Source organism: Lingula anatina, unplaced genomic scaffold, assembly GCF_051362555.1.
Source record: "Lingula anatina isolate TDL-2025a unplaced genomic scaffold, LinAna3.0 unanchor82, whole genome shotgun sequence".
Classification (NCBI taxonomy): domain Eukaryota; kingdom Metazoa; phylum Brachiopoda; class Lingulata; order Lingulida; family Lingulidae; genus Lingula; species Lingula anatina.
The window spans coordinates 6211434-6235960 of NW_028257603.1; the positions used below are offsets into that span (position 1 = coordinate 6211434).

Sequence of the window (24527 nt, forward strand, 5' to 3'; positions counted from 1 at the left end):
TTGAACTCCAGAAAAATAAAACATAAGGCTTGGCAAAGCAGGCAACTTGTGGTCGAAAATGACATTATTTCATCAAATTTGAACATCTGGAACTTCAGAGCACCTCCCATTTCAAGAATTTTGACCAAAATGACCTTTTCTTTATTTTAATTAATTTTTTCCGTAGGAAATTTATGGCACATTATGGTAACTCCAAAATTATAACATTTAGTCCCTTATATCTCCAAAACTGGCAGAGATAAGTCCATAGTTACTATTGAAGTTGAATAGGAAGTCATGTACTGGCAATCTTACTGTGACCTTGAAATTGACCTTTGACCTACTTTTCACCATGAACTGAACTTTGCAAATTTTGCCTCCCTTTTATCTCCAAAACTGGCAGAGATAGGTCCATAGTTTCTATTGAACTTGAATATGAAGTCATATACTGGCAATCTAAATGTGACCTTGAAATTGACCTTTGACCTACTTTTCACCATGAACTGAACTTTGCAAATTTTGCTTCCCTTTTATCTCCAAAGTTACGCTGTATCAAAAAGTACATTTTGGTGGTTAAAGCAAAATGTGCAGTACGGTAATAGATAATAAATTTTGAACTCCGGAAAAATAAAACATAAGGCTTGGCAAAGCAGGCAACTTGTGGTGGAAAATGACATTATTTCATCAAATTTGAACGTCTGGAACTTCAGAGCACCTCCCATTTCAAGAATTTTGACCAAAATGACATTTTCTTTATTTTAATTAATTTTTTCTGTAGGAAATTTATGGCACATTAAGGTAACTCCGAAATTATAACATTTAGTCCCTTATATCTCCAAAACTGGCAGAGATAGGTCCATAGTTACTTTTGAACTTGAATAGGAAGTCATATACTGGCAATCTAAATGTGACCTTGAAATTGACCTTTGACCTACTTTTTATCATGAATTGAACTTTGCAAATTTTGGTTCCCTTTTATTTCCAAAACTAGCGAGATAGGTCCATAGTTACTATTGAACTTGAATAGGAAGTCATATACTGGCAATCTAAGTGTGACCTTGAAATTGACCTTTGACCTACTTATAATCATGAACTGAACTCTGCTAATTTCTTTCTCTTTTAACTCCAAACCTGGCAGAAATAAGTCCATAGTTACTATTGAAGTTGAATAGGAAGTCATATACTGGCAATTTACTGTGACCTTGAAATTGACCTTTGACCTACCTTACGATGAACTTAACTTTGATTGTACCATTTTAAGTTATATATATTTTTTGCGTATTTTGAAAATTCTTGTTGATTGCATTTTTATAGCTTGTCAAGCATAAGACTGGTGGCTGTGTCCCTAACACCCCATTTCCATAGATTAGATCGACCTACTTTGGATCGACCTAACTCCCTGGGGGTTCGCGCTGAATAGCTGTCAGCCGGGCGGACACGAAAGTTAATTGCCCCTTACGGCTTGTAGTGGGCGGGGACGGACACTTAAGGGGGATTATCTGACGGTAGTCTGGTGAGACTCCCCGCGGTGATAGATCGATCTAAAGTTGTGAGAATAGACCCTTATATTGTGTATGTGGGGGTCTATACAAATGCGCTTGCTCCAGCTGGTGGTACAATATTCGGAGGCGGTATCGCCTCTCTGATCCTCTAGTTGATTATGTAAAAATGATGGTAAACTTTTTATCGTGTATTGTGTAATAGAGTGTCAAAAATGGAAATAAACTCATATCATTGCAGTTTGTCAGATTCAATCATCCACTATGTTCAGAATTTCAGAATGGAGGAAATTGGACATTTAACACTGTTCTATTGATATTTTTCCCATCTCATCAATTTTCTTAGTTGGTCATATAAAAATGGCAACAAACTGTTTATTTTGTTTTATGTTAAAAAAGTGTTAAAAATGGAAATAAACCCATTTCAGAACAGTGCTGTCTTGTTTACATTTTGGCATTTTTAAGATGTGACTTTGAAGTTCCATGAGCCTGCAGACCTTTGCTAGTCACATTTTCTGAATATCCATTATACTAATATTTTATGATTAAAAATTGATGGTCATAATGCTGTTAAACATTATGTAATATTGCATCAAAATTTGAAGAAACCCCTATTTTGGGCACTGCTCCCATGATGACCATTTAAGAAAAACCATGTCACTTACTGTTTTCTAACTTACAGGAAAGAAACATAGGGCTGAAATACAGCTTCAGTAGGCAATGCAGTCTGTTTGGTTATTTATTCTGCCAGTTAAACAGTTTTTTGTGAAAATTAAATTTTTCACATATTGGCATTTTCAAGGTGTGACTTTGAAGTTCCATGAGCCTGCAGACCTTTGCTAGTCACGTTTTCTGAATGTTCATGTTACTAATATTCTATTATTAAAAATTGATGGTCATTATGCTGTTAAACATTATATAATATTGCATCAAAATTTGAAGAAACCCCTATTTTGGGCACTGCTCCCATGATGACCATTTAAGAAAAACCATGTCACTTACTGTTTTCAAACTTACAGGAAAGAAACATGGGTCCAAAATACAGCTTCAGTAGGCAGTGCAGTCTGTTTGGTAATTTTTTCTGGCAGTTAAACAGTTTTTTGTGAAAATTTAGTTTTTCACATATTGGCATTTTCAAGGTGTGACCTTGAAGTTCCATGAGCCTGCAGACCTTTGCTAGTCACGTTTTCTGAATGTTCATATGACTAATATTCCATTATTAAAAATTGATGGTCATTATGCTGTTAAACATTATGTAATATTGCATCAAAATTTGAAGAAACACCTATTTTGGGCACTGCTCTCATGATGACCATTTAAGAAAAACCATGTCACTTACTGTTTTCAAATTTACAGGAAAGAAACATGGGGCTGAAATACAGCTTCAGTAGGCAATGCAGTCTGTTTAGTAATTTATTCTGGCAGTTAAACATTTTTTTGTGAAAATTTAATTTTTCACATATTGGCATTTTCAAGGTGTGACTTTAAAGTTCCATGATCCTGAAGAACTTTGCTTGTCACGTTTTCTGAATGTCCATGTTACTTATATTCTATTATTAAAAATTGATGGTCATTATGCTGTTAAGCATTATGTAATGTTGCATCAAAATAGAAGAAAACACAATTTTTGGTGCTGCTGCCATGATGACCATTATGGGAAAACCGTGTTATGACTGTCAAACCTTTAAAAAAACAAACACAGGACTAAAATGCAGAATGAGTTGGAAAAGCAGTCTAATTGGTTTCTTTTTCTGGAAGTTATACATTTGAGTGAAATATTCATTATCTTTTTGGCATATTCATTGTGGGACTCGGAGCTTCCATGGACATGAAACCGAATGGTAATCAAATTTTCTACATGTCCATGCTATTTATTGTCAATATTAAATCAAAAATTGGTGATAATTATTGTATAATTTATTATGTAATGTTACATCAAAATTGACAACAATATTTTTGCATTGCTACTGCAAACATTAGTGTTACTTATTATTATTTTTAACTTACAAGTATGATTTTTAGGATTGGCATGCAGTTCAAATTAGAAAGCCAGGTCAATTGGGTTATCATTTATTATTGAATTTATGCAATTTTGTGTGAAATTTTCATTTTTCTCATTCTGTCACTTTCTAAGTATAAACTTGCACTCTGATGGGCCTGAAGCCTTATGCTTTTACTTCCGTCGTTGTTACCTGTTGTGCATAATTAAAAATTTGATGTTGACTGTGCAGTAAAACGTAATGTATTATTGCATCAGAATTGGTAGTCTCCTATTTTGTGCATTATTGTTTTGTGCTTTTCTTAAGATGTGACTTATGGGCCTGAAAGAACTTTGAGAGGGTCAGTCTGTTAATATCCCTTGGGTATCACTTAGCTAATTTCTGAGTTATAAAGCCATTTGCCTAATAAAGGGAACCGGAGAAGATCAGCATTGGTCAGAATTGTGCCGGAAGTGACGTGCAGTGGTGTTAGAAACGAAGCTGAGTGGTCATTTTAACATAGAGGTGAACGGCAGTGAAGACGGGTTGTCGGAGGAAAAAGAAGTTTTCTAAACAACATGGTAAGATAACTCTCTTTTTTTCGCATTTTGGGCAGAGAAAACTTGTAGAAATAATAAATGCATGATATGAAAACGTGACACGGAACTTGAAGGTGCAAAATTGTGCTTAATTTGCGGTCAACTTGTTTAGAAATAAATGCTGCGTCGACCGCCAGCGCGACAAAAAGCGTAAAGGGGAAATAATTCCCGGGAGTCTATTAATCGTTGTCATGTGGAAATTTGGCATTAATATAATCCGATATTACAGGAATCATGTAGATGGAGCTCATGTAGATGTATTGATATGTGGATAATAATAATAATTGTAGGTCTAGTGTGAAAAATATTTTTAATTTAGCTTACACTATTTTACTTAGAACTAGTAACCACAGTAATTAATTTTCACTTGGAAAATAAGTTCATTGGGATGTTTTAAAGCCAAACTGTCTGGGATTTGACATGCATAGATTCTCTTTGTAATATGTAATCTGAACAGTAAAAAAGTGTGTTCAACCATTCGCAATGTGGTTCCAGTATCTACTTTAAAGTTAAAATACCTGCTCAACAAGAGGTCTATCATATACTTCAGTTGGTACAATTGCTGCAAATATATGCAATTCAGCACAGGCCAATCTGTATATTTATGACCTTGATGGAAGTGTTAATGTCAAAAGGAATGTATTTATGGAATGGATTTGAATACTCTCTTTATTAATCATGGCAGTGCAAAGGATATTATGGACATTATGTGTGAGGTGTTGGATACAAACTATATACAGTAACCACTGCTGTTTGGAAATCTTTTAAGACTGATCACTCTGTACCAAGGACAGCATAAACAGAGACTGAATACAACAAACCACTAGTACAAACCAAAGGACTAATAAACATTTGCCTTGATCTTGCTTTACACTATCAGGTGGGAAAGGCAATATGTTTTCAAATGTTTGATATTAATTGGATGTCTGTTTGTGCCCTTAGATTGCTGTATTCAATTTACATGTACCTCTATATTGTATATAGTTCATTCCTGAACAACTAATTCTAATGTATAGACATTGTTTGTATTTGTACTGAGCAAAGGAAAACTTGTTTCACAATAAATCTTTGTAAATCAACCATTTCTTCAATTTTGGAATTATTATTATTTTAAAAATTTGTTTAACATTGTAGTGACAATGCATGTAGAGTACCCGGTACTTGATAAACAGCATTAATAGGGACGTGACAATAAATTATAAGCATATTTTACATATAAATCAAATAATTAAGATTTACCATGACAGAAATACATAGATTAGTAACCCTTAGCAAAATTTAAAAAGTGTGCAGCACATGTGCTGCAAATTTACTGCACATGTACAGCACACTCTAGAGTGTGCAGTAGACAGCTGTGGGGAGCGTGCAGAAGTGTGCAGTAAAAATCTTGCTACACACCTACTGCACACTTCCATGAGTACAAACAGTGTGCAGAAAGTGTGCAAGAGACTTGGTATTTCAACAGAAGCATGAGGACAGTGTGCAGTAAACTTAAAATTTGATCAGGAGTTTGCCACAAATGTACAGGAAACTTTAAAATTTTAATATAAGTTGTGTATGTTGAGTGCACAGCAAACTAAATTTCTTCAGGATTATGCTATTTTAGTGTGTAAAAAACTCATCATTTAAAAAGTGTTTAATATGCACCAATACAAGATGCATGCACTGCCACTGACAATTATACAAACAAAATACTTTAATACACATTTTACTTTTATAACCATCAATAAGAAAGAATCAATGTTTTAATATAATTTTATTGTCATATGAGCTATATTTATGCTGCAGGCCAGATAGAAATCCATCCAGATTTTAAATCACTCTAGGCCAAATTAAAATCTATTCAGATTTGGGCATATGCGGTTTTAGCTTTTGCTTTGAAAACAAACTGCCAAATTAGTCCAACAAACAAATCAATTATGTTACAAAAAGCTAGTTATAAAGTTTTTTTTTCTTACAAACAATGGTGTTTACCTCACTCAAAGTATGACAAAAAGTCAAGGGCAATATAAGTTTAACAACCTCTAATTGAAAAAAAGACTAATGAACCCTTTAAATTCATTCACTAAATCATCACTTATGCAAAGCCATGCCCACCACTAAAATTAAAGATTATTTTCAGGATGTATCAAAAACAGTCATGAAATCTAGGATTATGGTAAATTAAACATGACTCCTACTATCATAATCTTGGCTTTGCTAATTTGAAAATTATCGCCAAAAGATAAAAACACAGTATATAATGCATTTTTACTATTTTCATGATGATATTCACTTCATATTTCTACTAATATACTGAAAGGTTAACCGTACCTAGTCAGATTTTTTCTAAACTTGTCAAGTTATTGCCAATAAACTAGACCAAATGCCACCATGTATAGTTTCATATAGTATAAATTCAAGAAACTACTCGGGTTTCAGAGCTAGAGGAACGTATCAAGTTTGCGACCAGAAATATAATAAAGGTGCAGTTTTAAAGCTTTTGTTCGGCTGATCGACTGGTTAATTTCATTTAAGGTTCCTTTGTTTCAGTTGTGTAAGAAGTTGGTTGTAGTAATTTGTATGTGTTACAGGGAATGTACAGAGCGGCTTTCTCGCTTGTTATGCATCTTTAAAAGAAAAAGCACTTTTTAAAAAAATAAAAATGTTAGAAATACCTGTACAAACCTTAGTCGCCACAACTCTAGTGTTAAATATTTACAGTGCTATAGCAATAGGCGACAGCATGTTTTAATTGGGATGCGTTATTCGGTTAATAATAATAACCTCATTCATTTGGGGTGAAAGTCTATGGACAAAAGATGGTTTGTTTGTACAATAACCTGATGATAACGTTTTAGATTGCGTTTAAGTGTCTTCTCTAACACAATCTCGCGACAGTGATATGATTACGTAAACCAGGTGAGCATTTTGGTGAGAGGTATTCAGATAGGACCAAGGTCAGTAGGAAGAGGAAGAAGCTTCATGTGCCACATTGCCACGATTACCACACGTAGACTGAAATTTTGGCACTGAGATCTGATGTAGTTTGTTGTAAGTGCTGTGTACATGATATAAGGCAACACTGATCGGTTTATGTTGACGATATTTTATCAGAAAGTATGCATATCCCTCTTCAGTTCAGGTATAATGGCTCTTGGATATATTTTATTGACATAAATGTCCAAATGAGTTTGAAAAGTTAAATAACTTCTTATGTTGCTTTTTCCAGAAGGAAAGCATTTGTTCATAAAGAAGTGAGAAGATTATTCCAGTCGTCCAAAGGTCTGAACTCATTCCGTCTTAAACGAAGCAAGACGACAAAGCAGGTAACTACCGGTACTTTCTCAGCTCCCAATGGGTGCCTTTTTCATCTTATAACAGCGGCTTGTAGAAATATATACTGTTTATTAACAATAAACCGGTGGTTTTCTACAGAACTAGCCGCGACCAGGAAAGCGAACGTATATTTATTTGCTGAGCACTGTCAACCTCCGTTGACTTCAATTTTCATGATTTCAGTTTCATACCATCCTTTATATGGGCATTTTTACAATCCTGGGCACTTTTCAGATTTTCCCACATATTGCTAATTAACAAATTACATACATACGATCAAAGAATTCTTTTATCACTATGTTAGAGAATGGTGTAAGTGAAGATAAACACTGAAAATAGAAACCAAATATCACCACCGAGTCCAAAGATATGCTAAAGCAAAGCCCGAAAAATGACCAAAAATTTTTCCCGTTTTAGTCATATGAAATAAAAAGCAATCTGAAATAAATTAAAACAGTGTTTGACATTGCATTTTTTTGGATTATAAAACACTCAGTAGTATGGTGGAAGCAAAAAAGTTTAAATGTTAACAGGAGAGAGGTGTATCCTAGTAAAAAAAGCCTTTTAATGGCATGCTGGTATTTCCGTTAAACGTTTCCGTTAAGTGTCCATTCCGAAACAAAAATAAATGACTTTCAGAAAATATATCATAAAACATACAGTATAATTTACCATCCTAATCATTATTTGGATGTATTGGTATTGTTTGTATCAAATAATGAAATCTGCGCGATGATTCTGGAACTTGACATGGAGTGCAAAATAACCCTACCGTGTTTTTCCGTTAAATTTGTCCATTCCGAAACATTGGGTTTCTCTTACATAAAAGAACATGTTGACACCTAGCCAGTAACAATATATATTTCTCTAAAGCCCAGGACATGTGATATTTATTTTTATATAAGAAAACCCCAGTGCACAGAAACCCATTTAACTGTGGCCTTTTTTGAGATGCTTGTTAAAAATTGTCCATTCCGAAACAAAGTACCTTTACATTGCCAATGTTATAAATAGAGAGAATTCTGTCTTTAATGCTTATGTTTCACTTGACATGAGCAAATTACTGTTAGAGCATCATGCATATGACATGAAAATAATAGAAAAACATTTCTTCAGTGGCATCTTTTTAAATTTCTATATATATCCTCAACAACAAAAATCATTTTTGCAAGTCAGGATCTTTTCTTTGGATCTGCTAGAACTTCCATTGCATATTTTCCCAAAGTTCATGTATTTCAAAGTTAAATTAACAATTAATTGAAGAGATTATATCAGTATAAATAGAAATATAGGCAATTTGGATGCTTTGTATCGGAAAGGACATTTTTTAACACATTGTCTAAAACAGTTGTTTACTCTTTGGTCTGCTCATCTATTTATTATTCATGAGGAAGAGGATGATGGGAAGCACATCAAATTTATGTAGAATATAATTTTGAATAATATAGCTTACCTTACTTTAAATACTGCTTACTTATGATGTACAAAAAAATATTCGAAAATAGTTATGAGGCTACACGTGTTAAAGTTGCAAGAGTCAGTTCACTGGCACGGTTTACAGAGGCGCTTGCAGGCAGACACAGGGTTATAATTAACTTCCTGTGATTATCTATAATATATACATACATCATGATATATATATATATATATATATATATATATATATATATATATATATATATATATATATATATATAAAGCCAATTTATGTATATATATATATCATTTAAGCAATTTCGTTAATGTTAAATAAATGTCCATTCCGAAACACAGGACATGCCTAAAAGGACATATTTAAAAATGTAATTACTAAATTTAAACCTGACCTTGTCAAATAATATTTTATACAGCTATGAGCTGTAACAAAAGGAAGTAGAATAGGGTATAATGGAGTGTAGAAGACTCTATTTTATATCATAATCAAATACTAAGGGAGTAACATTTCAAAAAAAGAATCAAAAACTATCCAAAATGACCAATTAATGTAATAAAAACAATTCAGTTTTAGGCTTTGTTCACATGCAATGTCTATTTTCTAAATTCTATTTTCTATTTTCGGTATGTCTTATGATCACGGTCTGTGCACTGAAAATCCCGCGGCGTAATTACTGGCAGCGCGAGCCAGTTACTATAAGTTACTATAAGGACATTTATTTTAACATTACACTGCAATTAGCACACATGTCCGTGCAAAATAATATTTTACACAATCATGAAGCATAACATAAAGAACTAATGCAAGGTAAAGTGAAGTACAGAAGTCCTCAGAATATCTCAGAATCAAAAACTTCATGGAGTCACATTTAATACTGAAACAGGAAAATTACAAAATGTCATTGATTCGTCAAATTTTGGATATTTTCATCCCTTTTTTTTTGCAAATACATAAAAGAGCAATACTCTCTGAGTAAAACTAAGTGGTTTTTTGGAGATCAATACCTTAAATTACCATAAAAGTCACACACTTCAAGGTTTAGCTTATGAAAATTTAAAAAATGATTTTCAAAATTCAAATGATCATATCTTTATACATACACAAGGTTTTATCTCGGGATTGTCATTTCTTATACCCTTCAGGTCTATACTTTCAAGAAAAGTACACATTTCAACACAAAAATGACTTCTATTTTTGACCCTTGGTGGGAAAAAAAGGAGCCCAGGATTGTAAAAATGCCCATATTACAATCTGGAATAAAATGCTCGAACAAAGTATCTGATTTAAAAAGAAATTGAGCTAAAATGCTAGCGTTCGGATTACGAAATTATTTAAGTGGGTTAATCGGAATAAAGTAATTGGTAAAATCATTCTTTTTCTGTCTATAAAAGTGAAGTGGTTTTAATAATCACATGTAGCAATAAAATGCTGAATTTATGTCAGACTACTCACAAAATAAGCAATATAATGTATAAATAAAGCAAGAGAAAAACCAAACACTTTCTGCATCCTTGTGCTCTGTAAACCACATGTTAATTAATTGTCATTGACCAGTGTTTTATGTTATCCTACAGAACCGAGGCAATTTAATATTGCTACATTGTAGCCCCGGTCCCCGCATTTAAAAAATCCTGAATTATCATGATCAAAACTAGGCTTTCTGTCAAATGTTTACATTTATCTACTTTTAATTCCGCAAATATATAAAGTTTTTACGGCCGGTTTTGTTTTTATGGTAAAATTATCTATGTGGGCAAATATTATATGCAGTCTCCATCAAAATACTCCTCGTGGAGGGATATGGCTTAGCAAAGATAGAAAAAATAAAGATTAGTATGTTGACGTGTAACAGTGTGTACAGGGCAAGTAATAGTAACGTCGTTATAAAGTATACTATTGTATAGAACGTGTAGATTCAATTTACCTAGTATGTAGCTATTCTTATGATATGATTTCTGTGTCCTTAATGCATACTGAAATGGATCGGTGTAAAAATTATATTTCACTTTAAAAATTATTAGCTATAGTTTCTTGCATGTGGATTTCGTATAATTTATTTCATTTTTCATTTACTTTCAGTGTCTCTTAACAACCGTCTTACGATGAAATTGAACGCACTCCCAGCAAAGACATCAGATTCGTGTTCGCCAGCGCCCGCACCCATGTCAACGTTGTCTTGCGTTTGTTGTATAGTCAACTTGCAGGGTTGACATTTGATTTAGTTTGAAATGTCATGATTGCTTTGGGTTGTAATATTCTGCATCAGACCGTGTATGAAATGAAGTGCAGCGTGTAACGAGTGGTTTATTCATGAAACTTCTAATAAAATGGACTAAATCCAAGCGTCAACCTTGCACGTCGCTGGTATATTATTATACATATGTAAATAAGCTGTAATACAGCACTCTATCCGCACACATACCAACCAGTTTTCGAATCTGAAACGACACTTTTGAAGTTATCCTAAAACAAAACAAAAATAATCCCTTGCTTAATCGATCTATGAAAACAAAATTAATTGCAAATTTATCATTAAGTGATGTGCAGGTAGAGCACTGTGCTAGTGCGACCGATTTAATGTTTTATTGTAAAATTATATGTGTGGGCAAATATGTAATAAGACGCTTTGTTATGCAATCGAAAATGCATGTTTATTCATATTAAATTGGATACAAATATTGATTTTAATGAAGCTAACTTTAGAAAAAAATAAGTCACAACTCCATTACGTAAAATGCCTACAAGAGTTTTATTGTGGGTTCTTTGGAAAAATGAACGAGATGTAAATCTACAATAAACTGTCAACACTGCAATCCAAATATGACACTTATGAAATTGTAAAATGTGCTCAAGTTATTTCAGAATTGCCCACGTATTGAAACGGGTCTTTTTGAAATTGTGAAAATGCGGTTATGACGCATGGTAAGAATAAACTTCCTTTGGTTCCGGGTGTTTTGATGTACTAGTAGTGTGTCTGATCAGTGATAGACCCATAGTTATATTGCTGGGAGGGGGAAAAATCTGTATTTTCAGAAAATCAAACCAGGCGTTGGGTTAGTTTTTTTTTTTTTTTTTTTTTTTTTTTAATTAATAAGTTTTTGTTATTGAAGAAGGAAAATTAACTTTTTACCTTCATTACAAGGCGGATATACTCACAAAGAGAAACAGTGAATAGTAGAAATTGTTTCCATTTACTTCAAATAAAATGTATATGTAGGACTGGCTTTTATCGCATCTTTTACAACTTGACATGTTAAGAAATCCTTATCAAATTCGTATCAAAAACTACAGTTGTCGAAAAGATCTGTTTTGGGGTAATGGGTATTTCCTAGTAATTAAACGAACTTTTATAGACTGTCAACTTTTGTCAATCCTCTAAAAACACGAAATTGGTCAGTTAATCGCCAATTTACTGACTTATCGTCTAAAAATCCTTTTTCTTTTGTGATTTTTTTGTCTAATCAAATATGAAAAGTCAAAATATTATCAGAAAAATGACACTTTGATTGGTTCGAGTAAGTTTTACACAAAATTGGAAGTTCAGTGTTTTATTTAATGTTGATCTTGCACTTGGTACTTTCTTAATTCTGTTTTGCGGTCGGGATCAAGGGGTGATTGAGAACAAAAGGCCCGATTAGGTGCCAGTCCTGCAGTGCTGTTGGGTTATTTTTACTGAATGTTTCTTGATCACTGAGCACCAAAGATCTTTGAGTTTATTAGCATTTTCTGAGTAAATGTGATTAGTTGTTTTAATTTAACCGGTTTTCGCATAACCTTTTCAATTTTGTTTACATATTGTTCTTAAAAATGACTATGACTAGGATAAGGTTGTAAACTGACCATGTCAGAAGTCGTTATAAAAATTACTTTTTATGTAGAGCCAAAACGTAATGTATGGGTTTTGCATACATCTGTATAGTGGAATTACTTGTATTTGTTATAATAAACGTACATAAAAGTTGTAAGATATGTAGTTTAAAAAATGTGCAAAATGTCATTCCTGACTTTCTTTTCTTCAGCTCGACCCGAACCTTTGTTTATTAACTTAGTCTTCTTCTCCTTAGTGGTCTGTCGCCTTGCCCACTGAGCCACTGCCCCAACTTACTTTTTCCTCATTCGTATGATTCTCTTGTATTAGTCTAAATTGTTTATTTGGGTTTATTTTTGTAAAAGGTAATTTGCTAGGACCTAGAAGCGCCAGGAATCGAACTGGGGACCTTCTGTCTCAGAGGCAAGCGCGTTACCTACTTCTCTAAGTGTTCCCACCCACCCTCCCCGGGCAGACTTTCTTCTTATAGTAACCGAAGAAAAATTTTGATAGCACCCCTTTGTAATTCCAAAGTGCCCAAGCTAGAAATCGGACCCCAACCCCAGGCTACCACTGAGCCGTGTAGCCATCAGGAAAACACCAAGACATTTTGTATGTTCAGTAAGTTTTTTATTAAGAACAATTAAAATTTATTTTACTGTATTCAGTTATTAATAAAACGTATCTATAAAACATCATTGTCGTAAGTCTTTTTATTACTGCAAATATCTGTGAGAATATGATTGATGACTGCATTTAAATTCACTTAAAAGTGTAAAAATATAACATTCTTATCTATTCGACTTGACAAATAAACTGTCTACCACATTAATGGTCTTATGTTTGATCTTAATGAAACGAACAAAATCTTTCAACTTCTTCTTTAAAATAAAATGGTGGATCTAGTCTCCGCCCTCCCCGAGGAGAGAGACCCATTCTGGACTCACATGATCAAGTCCTCGAAAGAATCCATCACGCCCCAAATGTCAACACTTGTCCCCTTTAAAATGTCCTGGATCCGCCATTGTTTCATCTTTATATAACAATGAAAACTATGAGACATTTGTTAAATGCTCTGTTTAAAATTGCACGCTTTTTTTAAAAGTCGGACACTTATCGTTGGGAACAAAAAACGGACACGCACTTTCGTTATATTTGGCAAAAAAGTGTCAAAAGTCCTACGTAAAATCATATACAACGTTTATACAGCTATTGACAAAATGTAAAGACTAATGAACATTAGATAATAAAATGAATGTGAAAATTTAAAAAATCGTTACAAAAAAAAACTATTTAGAAAACAAACTACATGTTCACATATGAAATCTGGATTAAAATCCAAGGTACATATCACGATATTTCTCATATTTCCTACATCCATTTTCAATTTCAAAAATCTTGTAACAAATAATTTGCAACCTTCTGAACATAAATTGTTCTAAATACGAGAAAATATCACGATATTTCTGCATCATCTGGTCAATAGAAGGAAAAACGCTGGTTAGAAAGAATTGCCGAAAACAGTTAAATTTGAAAAATAAAATAATTTTCAATCACATAAATGGTCCTATCATCTTTACCCAGAACCTGTATTTGTTCAACAGATTAATGGCAAAAATATGAGTCATTTTCATGATAAAAAGTGCCATATTTTACATTGTAAGAACTACATTCAGAGATAAATACTAAAAAACAAAATAAGTTGCTTTTCCATCCTATGAATGGCATTTACATGTACAAAATCAGTTTTTCAAGAAGGGAATTTTCGCAAATGAAAATTGAAATTTGTAAATTCTACATACTTCACTAGTAAAACAAAATAATCGATCTTGGTTCGTAAAATTACATTTCTTTTTCAACAAGTCAGCAAATGTTCAAATTTCAAGGGACGAAGTGCCTGTTTTCTCATCTGAACATGAAAAGAAAGACACACAATGATCGTCTGTTGCTACATTCTAGATTTCAGTCCATTTGGAGAATGAGAATGAAGCCGGTAAAAACAGAAATTAAGAATTCGACACCGGGATTGTAGAATTTATCAGCGGTTTCGATAGTGTTCCTTGGCGATTTATTTGAAATTGCTGAATGTTACAGAAAAAAAATTAGGCTTTAAACCGACATAAAATTTGGAATATTTTGCTTCCTTAATTCGCATTCGATCTAAACTAGAAAGTCACCCATTGCTGTCTTGCTGAAGAATACAACAAATGGTACATTTTAACATGTCACGTGTGACCAACTTGAAACTACGATAGTATAGAACATATTTCAATTCAATAAAATAAGCTTTCTAACGGATGACCATGCATTCTGATATATGATCACGTTTTAAATATATTATATTTAATTCCTATAAGACCTCAAATTTGTGATGTTATATTGATAAATAAAACACGTGAAAAAAATCGCCTTTAGACAGAGCCTTTTCAAATCCGTCCCAAACAACATTTCGGGCTATCAACTCGCTCTTATTTCTTGAAGGATTCATCTTATAATCTGTCACGCAGAAATCTCAAGGACTTCAATTTAGCTCACACATGAAATGAAATATTAAATCTTAATTTATGAAATCTTGTCAATATTCGAAATGGAAGTATATTACTGTACCCCCTTAATACTTGAATTATGTTCTTTACTCCAGAAATGGACGTTATCATATATATACCTAAAAGGCTGTATCATATTCTATAATTCCACCACCAACTGCTCACTAAATATCAACATGTCAATGGCCAGACCCTCACAAGTCATTTCACAGCATTTTCCCCTCCTTGGCCATTTCTCACGGTAAACTTCCACTGCCACTACTATTTCTACCGACGAAGTTCAAAATACTGAAAATGAAGTGCAACTGCATCTTCCTTTGTTTTATGAGATGCAATGAGATGAAGTGGTGGAGGAAATAAATAGTACGTTGGGAAAATGTTGGGAAATGACCAAAACCACTTTTAAGCAAACGGGCGTCAAAATACTTTTCAAAAATAAATCACAATTAACTTATCACCAAATACCTGACATTGATTTCTTAAAACGTTATATTGATATGGCTGAAATTACGACATTCTTATACTTAATATCTAAGCCGCCTTCGATCCACTTCCTGATCATTGAGCACTGAGGCAGTGACGTCTCCTTCCAGGCTGTCCATCCCATTACATTCATGGTAGGGGGAGGTGGCAGGCTAAAGTGGCCGCCTTTTCTTTTCAACTCTCACCAATATTTTACGGATGAAACTTCATTTGTACTTTACAACATTAAAAATACATTGGACGAATTTGTGTTTAGCATATTTCAAAAAATGCCGGACGAAAATTAACTTCAGATCCTTATCAACCCCAAATTGAAACGACATTATGTAGGTCACTGGCTATCTTGATATGACGCAATATGGTACAATGATTTAAATATCTGAGCAGTTTTTGTTGTTTGACCAACAGACCATGAGATTGAGCCATTTGGAGGTAAACAGAAATGCTGCAATCGGAAACTCGGTACTTTGTTCGAGATTTATAAATTTATAGACATAAATTAACCAGCGAATTATTTGTGAATATACGATGCTTTGATATTTTTATCTGTACAATAAAAGATATTTTATGCATATAATTCTCTCATCTTTGTTCATATTCTTTCATGAATGCATGTGTGAGTGTGTGTGTGCGCGCGCGCATTCTCTGTTGTTAGCAAATGCACCAATCGAATGGCGATATGGTACCATACAATTAATGATTTATTGTAAATAAAGTGATAGACAAATATGAGAAAAACAATAAAGTTATAGGTTATCTACAAACTATAAGAGCTGTTCACGTACTGTTGCCGCCTTACTGAAAGTCAAAACCACATCAAGAGAGAGGAGTTCGATACGTTAGTAAGGTCAGCTTTTGACAAAACAACATTTTTCAATATCTCTAATATGAAATACGCATCTTGATATTAACGCAATAAAAAATAATAAAATCATTTGACTACTGCATATCTGCACCCTATGGCTGTATATAAGAAAGAAAGAAAAACTGCAGCGAATCAAAAAAAAAAAAAAAAAAAAAAAAAAACATTCATCTCGTCTTTTAACCCAGGGAGACTCATATCACACTTATTTTAAAACAGTTGCACTGGCTCCCTGATAGAGCACGTATTTTATTCAAAATTTTAACTTTTGAGCATGCAGTTTTTTTTAATTAACACTCAGATTAACACTCAGATGATAACTAAAAGCTGTCGAAGAGAGACACGGTCCTCAGATGTATAAATTGGAGCGGGAGAATACAAAGGAACTCTTTATTTGCGTAGTTTAAAATATGCATGTTATCACTAGCTGGTGAAACACACTACATGTATTGCGGTCTATTTTATCACAGGTGAGGTGAAAATAGCTTAGCTTAAGGCTCTATTTGCCTTTCATATCGTAATTTTTCTACTGGTTATAACAAGATAACAAAGATGAAGATGAATGTTCAATGACTCAATAATATACATAAAAATCACGAATTATTCGATTTCAAGAAAGCGAGATCTGGAGCACAGAGAGAAAGCCGTCTCCAAGACATACCCCCACCCACTCCATAATACCGTGTTTTCAGAATCATAAACAGACTATGCCTCATTTCGAGAGTTCAGAACTAACGGTCAAAATCTGGTATTTGAATTTAACTCCTTTCATGCAGAAAACCAGATTATTACCATTGGTTTGAATGAATAGTAATAAAAAGTACTGAGTGAAACTATTTCTGGCAATCAAGTTAACATTCGTACCTGCTACGTCAGTCTTTGAATCAAAATGGATGTAAATAGTTTATACGTTTTTAATTATGGTCATTTAATTTGCATCAGTACTTGAAATACACGTAAGGTAAAGCTTACACAAAAGGAGATCTAATGACAGAAGTCCAGTAACAGAAACACCCTTCCTCGTCTTAATACATATATGTACACATTAGTTGGGCCAAAGAGGGCAGTCCTGAGAAAGTTTCGTGCGTTTAATTTTTAAAATTAAAATAGATCATGATGAAATAAGTAATCTTAAACAAAAATTAATTTTGAAGGAATTTAATTTTGTTTTAATTAACACACATTTTATACATGTATGTACATTATGTAGAATACATATATATTTACTACTATCTCTGTGTCAGTTATTAAACTCATCACACAAATCTATGAGTTGCAGAAGATACAGGTATATCTAATTATGTCAATAACAATACCTTACGACATTTTGGAGGTGTAGATTGACACTTTAAATGAAATTGGTGTCTGTAACTCATTCAAAATACAGAACATATAGACTAATACGAGTATCATTTAAACTTGCACAAAAGTATGAAAGCATCACGGAAGGATTATTGGGGATTGGGGGGAGGGGGGAGGGGGGCAGGGCCATCCGGGCACATTTACGTCTTAGAAGCACTCGAGCTTCAATGGAATAATGCTCGCCTGCAACGCGGGCAGTCCGTGTTTGATTCCCAACAGATGCAAAATCTGTTAAACCGACAACTATTTGGAAAAAATGATGTGTATTAATCCTGTCTTTAGAAACGTATTCTTTGCACAAGGGAGTTTCCTGGGTAGAATACTTTATGGTACGGCAGCTATGGATATGTTTCTAAATGAATTCCTGGGTGGCAGGCTTTGTCAGTGATGCGCTTTTATAACTGTTCTCTGATAACTACAAGAAACTTTTGTTATTTGTTCTAAAAACTGCTTGTAAAAGAAAAAAGAACCAGAAACAGACCTCTTTCAGGTTGTTTTACTTCGACCAAGTGTAGTATAGTTGTTCTCAAAAATTGCACATAGTTGGTGCCAAAATAAATCCTAGTTAGCATGTGGCCCATCCTAAATGCATGGCTCAATTTTTGGGGCCCACCCCTAGCCTTTTAGTAGACAAAAAGAATGTAACCCACCCCTACTGATTCCGCCCCCCCTCCCCCCTCTCCCCCCGATATATAGCAATTGCTTTTTATAAGCACCTCGATATTAGGAATCGTTAATTCATAAAAAGGTAAATGGATACTGAATACATATATAAATAATCTAACAGTGTGTAGAGGGTACACGTTGTCTGCTCACTGGATAGGACATACATGTAGAACACATTGGAGTAGAGAGAGGGGGGAGTACTCTCAGGACCTTCTGGCTGTTACTAAATTCATCCCAATAGAAGTATATATATATATCAATGCACCTTGAAAAATCTACATTATAGTTGTTAAATTCAATCCGAGCTTTCGGCCCCTGGACCTTCTTCGGGGATTAAAAATACTTCTATTTTTATCAAGATCTATACGGTGAATCAACATGAATCCTTAAATTCATTCCAGGAACGAGTCGAGCTTTGGTTCGTAACAAGAAAAAATTCCGTTTGGTAGCTTCAATTAAATTTTTACTGATAAAAATATTATCGAATGATTTAATATCAAAATAAAGATTAATAAAAATCGCCACCTTTGGAATCTCTGGTTTGAGCATCACTTCCTGTCAGCTTTATTACTAAAGACAATCTAATTTGCATATAAGAGAAAAATGCATTTTTTTGTTTGTTTTGGGTTCATTACACATTTTTTTCATAATTTTCAAATATAAATGTTCCTTTTTCACTGATACACTTATGAATATTTTATCAGTACGCGCAATTTATTAGTTAAACAATCATAAATAACCATCATATCCCAAGTGTATATGACGTAATCTCTCCCAGGTCATAAAAGTGGTAAAATAGCGACGATTGCCGCCCAGCTGGTGAAGTAGGTCAATTGCCTGTATAATACTGCCATACGATTATCGATTTTTTCTAGTGTGGAACATTTTAGGGGGAAGACGGTGAGAGAACGTTATCAAGTTACCAAAAAATATTTGACATAAATAAAGTTACCGAAAGCAAATTTAGTATATTGTAATATTTTACAAAGTTAAAAAAGAGTCCCAATTATTTAATTTCACAGTGTATAAGTTTGCAGATATCGTGAGACATTTGTATTTTATCTGTCTCTCCCTAAAATGGCGCTGACCGCGTTAACTCTTCAACTCCCGGGAAACGCAGAGAATCCAGCGCGTTGTGACAGCATGAGAACCGATATGTAGACATAGGAGCTGGGGTGGATTAAGAGAGAGTTAACCCCCCCCCCCCCCCCCCTCTCACACACACCCATTTTCCAATCAGCAGGGAGAGTATGTGGTGGACTAACATTGTAAACTTTCCCTCAGCTCCAGGGCATATATAAAGATGAAAAGCTATGTGCTTGCAACACTATTTCTACCCGGCAACCGCGGGCACTTCTTGAGAACAGTAAGTGGGTCACTCGTAGTGGACAGTGGTCAACAAGTCAGGAAGATAGCACTAGGGACACTTAGGTAAACTGACTATTGGTGATGGGGTCATCAGTTGACCACAATACAGAGGTCACTGTTAGTGGGTTGTATTTGCATTTTCATAGATTTTGTATCGGGGGCGTCTCGATAGTCCGAAGGTTCATTGGTCCGAAGGTTCATTGGTCCGAAAAGTGGTAACATTTTTATCGATTTTTTAATCAAGGGTTCATTGGTCCGAAGGTTCTATAGTGAACATTCGGACCAATGAACCTTCGGACTATTGGACCTTCGGACTATCGCTACGGCCCCTTTGTATCAATAGTTTGTATATGGTATCATAATCAGTAATTTATACCCGTGTATATAAAGCCCAGTGAGAACAGAGGGAAGAGATACAGGGGCGGATCCAGGATTATTTAAAGGGGTAGGGTCCGTCTTTTTAGGAATGACAGGCAGCGGATGCAAAGCCGACCCTCGACCCCCCTCCTCCACCCTCATTGGCGTGGGGTTGGGACCCCACTGAATGGTCCTAAAATTTTTTTGTATTTTAGAGGGCCAACGGTGCCATTTAGTATTGTTTGGATATATGATTCAGCAAGTCAAAATTTTAATTTCAGAAAGGGACCATTGGTGTGATTTTTTCCAGAAATCAAAGGGGGTCAGGACCCCACTGTCACCCCCCTATATCCGCCACTGATTTTGGTTTAAGCAAGCCCCTAAGAAGAGGGAATCATTAAAAATGATCAAATGTGTAAAAGCAATTGCGACGATGTAAATTTTTAGAAAAAATACAGTATTTGGCAAATAATTCTGCAAAGAAGATACCACTTTGCTGAACGCAGTTTGCAGGTGGTATGACAGGGGCAGTTCCAGGATTTGAAGAGGGGGGGGGGGCAGTTTTTTTTTTACGAATTACAGGCCTTGGATTCGAAACTGACCCTTGGCCCCCTTGCGGTAGGGTTCAGGACCTGCTGAAGGGCCCAAAAATATTTTGGTGTTTTGGAGGGCAAAATCGGGCCATTTAGAATGCTTAAGAACTATAAATCAGCTAGTTTGAATTCCGATTTTGAGAGGGGGGAAATTAGTGTTGTTTTTTTTCTTTTTTTTTTTTTTTTTTTTTTTTTTGTAGAAACCGAAGGACCCCCCAATCCCCCTCTAAGACCCCATTCCCATAGATTTTAGATCGATCTATCCCTGTGGGGAGTCTCACTAGATTACTGACAGCTTAGACGGCTTAAGCGTCTGTCCCGCCTACTAAAAGCTGTAAGGGGGTAATTAACTATGGTGCGTGCTCGGCTGACTGCAATTTAGCGTGAACCCCCAGGGAGTTAGGTTGATCTAAATCTAAATCTCTGGATCGATCTAAATCTCTGGGAATGCACCCTAAATCTACCACTGGGTTAGCCTTTTTTTAACCACTAAACTTCCCATGTTTTGTCATTTTGATTTGTTCACGTATACATTTATTTATTATTATTATTGTTAGTATTGTTATGCTAGGCTTTAATTTGTTGACTACAGCTCAGCATTCCTAATGAGTAACTGATACAGAATGTTGACAGAGTTAGGTGGACTGTTGTGTTGTGTTGATTGATAACTTCTTAAAATATTGAAATGACACTCTTTGAACTGGGAGAGAAGAGGGATTGTAAAAATTCACCAGGTGTGATTAACAACAATTTCTAACATTTTTCAATCTGTAGTAGAAAGCAAACAAATGGAACAAAATATAAATAATGGTTGTTTGCATTTATTACTTATGACATGCAATTGAAATATTTAGTAATTAAGTTTAAGAACCAATTTTTGTCCAGTGACAGAGTTTAAAATGTACATTATTACCATGTTTTTTTTCTGTGTTGTCTGTCCTAGAAACATTATGAAAAAAGTTATTAATAGAGTTTGATGACATGTGTAGAAACTGAGGGGACCAAAAAACAAACAAACAAACAAACAAACAAAAAAGGATTTTGGTTGTGATTCATTTCTTAATAAGTAGCTAATTAATAAAATTCATCTGTTTATCAGCTCATTTAGCAAAACAGGTGTTAGGGATTTTGTGTGTGAAAAACAGAGAGAGAAAAACAGAGCCAGGGAGAGAGAGAAAAAGAGAAAAACAGCCAGAGAGAGAGAGAGAGAGACTCAGAGTGAAAGAGCAAAAGAGAAAGAAGAGAGAGAGAGAGAGAGTGTGTGTGTGTGTGTGTGTGTGTGTGTGTGAAATGAAATGATTTCATTTTACCCACTCATTTGTATGGAAAAGACTGCTGGTACTCTTGGAATAATTGTTTTAGAAAGTGAAAAGGTTTGTGAATTTTGTCTATAACAAAGTGACATGAAACCTAGGAAATATTACTGATGTGAACATTTCCCTTTTTTTAATAAGACCAAAATCAGCTGGGATTTTAAAATTGTTTTTATTAATTTGTTTTATACTTTTCAGTTAGAACTCATTTACCTCTAAGGATCCGAAGTAATTGGAATATTTCAAGCTGCCCAAATGTCTGAACGCATTATAACCTGTTTTAAATAAAGCAAGACAACTACAGGCCATGCTTGCAGCTTCTTATGAATACCACCATAATTACTGAAGACAGTGATTTCTTTTTGTATTTTTAAGTATCACATATAAACTGACAATTGTTTCTCAGGAAAACTAGCCATATCCAGACATTTGCTTGGTACTGCGCACCTTCTGTGACTTTCCATTCCTTGATATTACAATTTGGATTAAGAAACTTGCATAATTAAAGAATTGTCATATCTATTTTATTTAAATGTGAAAATGCTGAAATGTAGAAGCAAAAATATAATACTCAGTAATTGAGCTGTTTTTGGGTAAGTGCATACCACTGTTCGTGTATGTATCTATAGTTAAATGTTTTTTCTATGTAAAAGAAATAAAAAAAGAAATGTGATTAAACATTTTGGGATAAATTAGCTAGCACTGGGATCATTGAGTCAGAATTTTTTTAAATAAAGTAATTGATGTAGTACTTCATTTATTGTGCATTGGAATAAAGTAATTGATGTAGTACTTCGTTTATTGTGCATTGGAATAAAGTAATTGATGTAGTATTTTATTTATTGTGCATTGGAATAAAGTAATTGATGTAGTACTTCATTTATTGTGCATTGGAATAAAGTAATTGATGTAGTATTTTATTTATTGTGCATTGGAATAAAGTAATTGATGTAGTACTTCATTTATTGTAAATAAAGGTCAGTAGTAATAAGTACTTAAGCAATGAGGTGATGACTTTTTCATTATTGATATGTCTTATTGTTATAATTATTGTTATATCTCACACACACTACATTCATAAGTAATGATCAATGTAGCTATCTTGAGCATAATCAGGCGAAAAAAAAAAACATAAATAAAAATTAAATAAAATAATAATCCCGTCTGTTGTAATTGGAAGATCAGCAGATTATAATGTTAGGGACATGAAATGGATGTGAAATGTTTGTTAATAAAGTTTTTAACATTGTGGTTGAGAGGTTCCTGGGTTCAAAGCACTGCCTTTTTGCTGGAAAAGTCCACTCTTAATCAGAATTTAATCTAGGCTCTTTCTCAAGTTTGGACAACTATTGGGGTAAGGGCCATTCCGTGGTATTTGGTCCGCAGACCTCAAAATTTGAAAAAGGAATCCTACTTATAAAACTTATAATTTCTGAAACCAGACACCATAAAACACCAGAATCCAAAAGAAATTTTAGGTTTTGATGATTAATAATGATTTTATTGACATTTTTATCTGGAAAACTTATAAAATAGTGTCACAGAAGGACATTTTTATTTTTGATATATTTTTCATAATAGAGATCATTTTAAACAATAAAGGCTAAATACATTAAATATAACTTATTTCTTACATTTAGTCAAGTGTATTAGATTAAAAAATATTTGATTATAAAATAATGGATTAATTAATATCAACTTGTCGTTCCGTGACGATTTTGGTACCTATTTTTTAAGTTTTCTCAGTAACTACAAAAGCTAAAAACTTATAACTTCATATTCTCCTCAACCATGATAGGGGCCAACAAAATACAAAAACATTTTTGCTTAGAACCACTTCAATAAGAAATTTAATCCAAATATATGAGCATTAAACATGACACCTAGCGCAGTGGAAGCACGTATGGGGCATTTTGATTGGACAATAACAGGTCATGTGACCAATGAGCCCTAAACCCTTATGTCTTTCAAGATAATCTTATACTTAAAATTCACAATTATTATATATAGAAGCATTTTTAAACTGAGAAACATTTCATTTGAATGAATAATTTTGAAGTTATTATAATTTAGACAATTGATTATATTTATAATTAATAGATTTGGTAAGATTTTCTTCAAAAATGTCCTAATATTATTTAAAGATGATCAGAGCAGATGAGAACTTATATTATAGTCAAAAATAGTAACATGTTTGAAGATGAAATATATTACCATGGAAGGACATGTTTACCTTTGATATTATTCATCAAACTTATGCTGGTATGTATTCATAAAATATTATTATTAGCCTTATTTTACATTTTATTTAGCAATGGACAAAATGTCCTCCCAAGACGCGTCCTTCCATGACGCCTACT

General features: G+C 33.8%; 2 long non-coding RNA genes across 2 annotated transcripts; both read left to right on the forward strand.

Annotated features, from left to right (window-relative positions):
- The first annotated feature begins 6567 nt into the window (after positions 1 to 6567).
- Positions 6568 to 11755, forward strand: LOC147759298 (uncharacterized). Its single transcript, XR_015331582.1, has 3 exons — positions 6568 to 7089; positions 7268 to 7364; positions 10889 to 11755. It is a non-coding gene; the product is annotated as an uncharacterized LOC147759298 (long non-coding RNA).
- A 7348-nt stretch (positions 11756 to 19103) lies between these two features.
- On the forward strand, positions 19104 to 23166 carry LOC147759299 (uncharacterized). The gene is made up of 2 exons (XR_015331600.1): positions 19104 to 19967; positions 22366 to 23166. It is a non-coding gene; the product is annotated as an uncharacterized LOC147759299 (long non-coding RNA).
- Positions 23167 to 24527: the final 1361 nt, after the last annotated feature.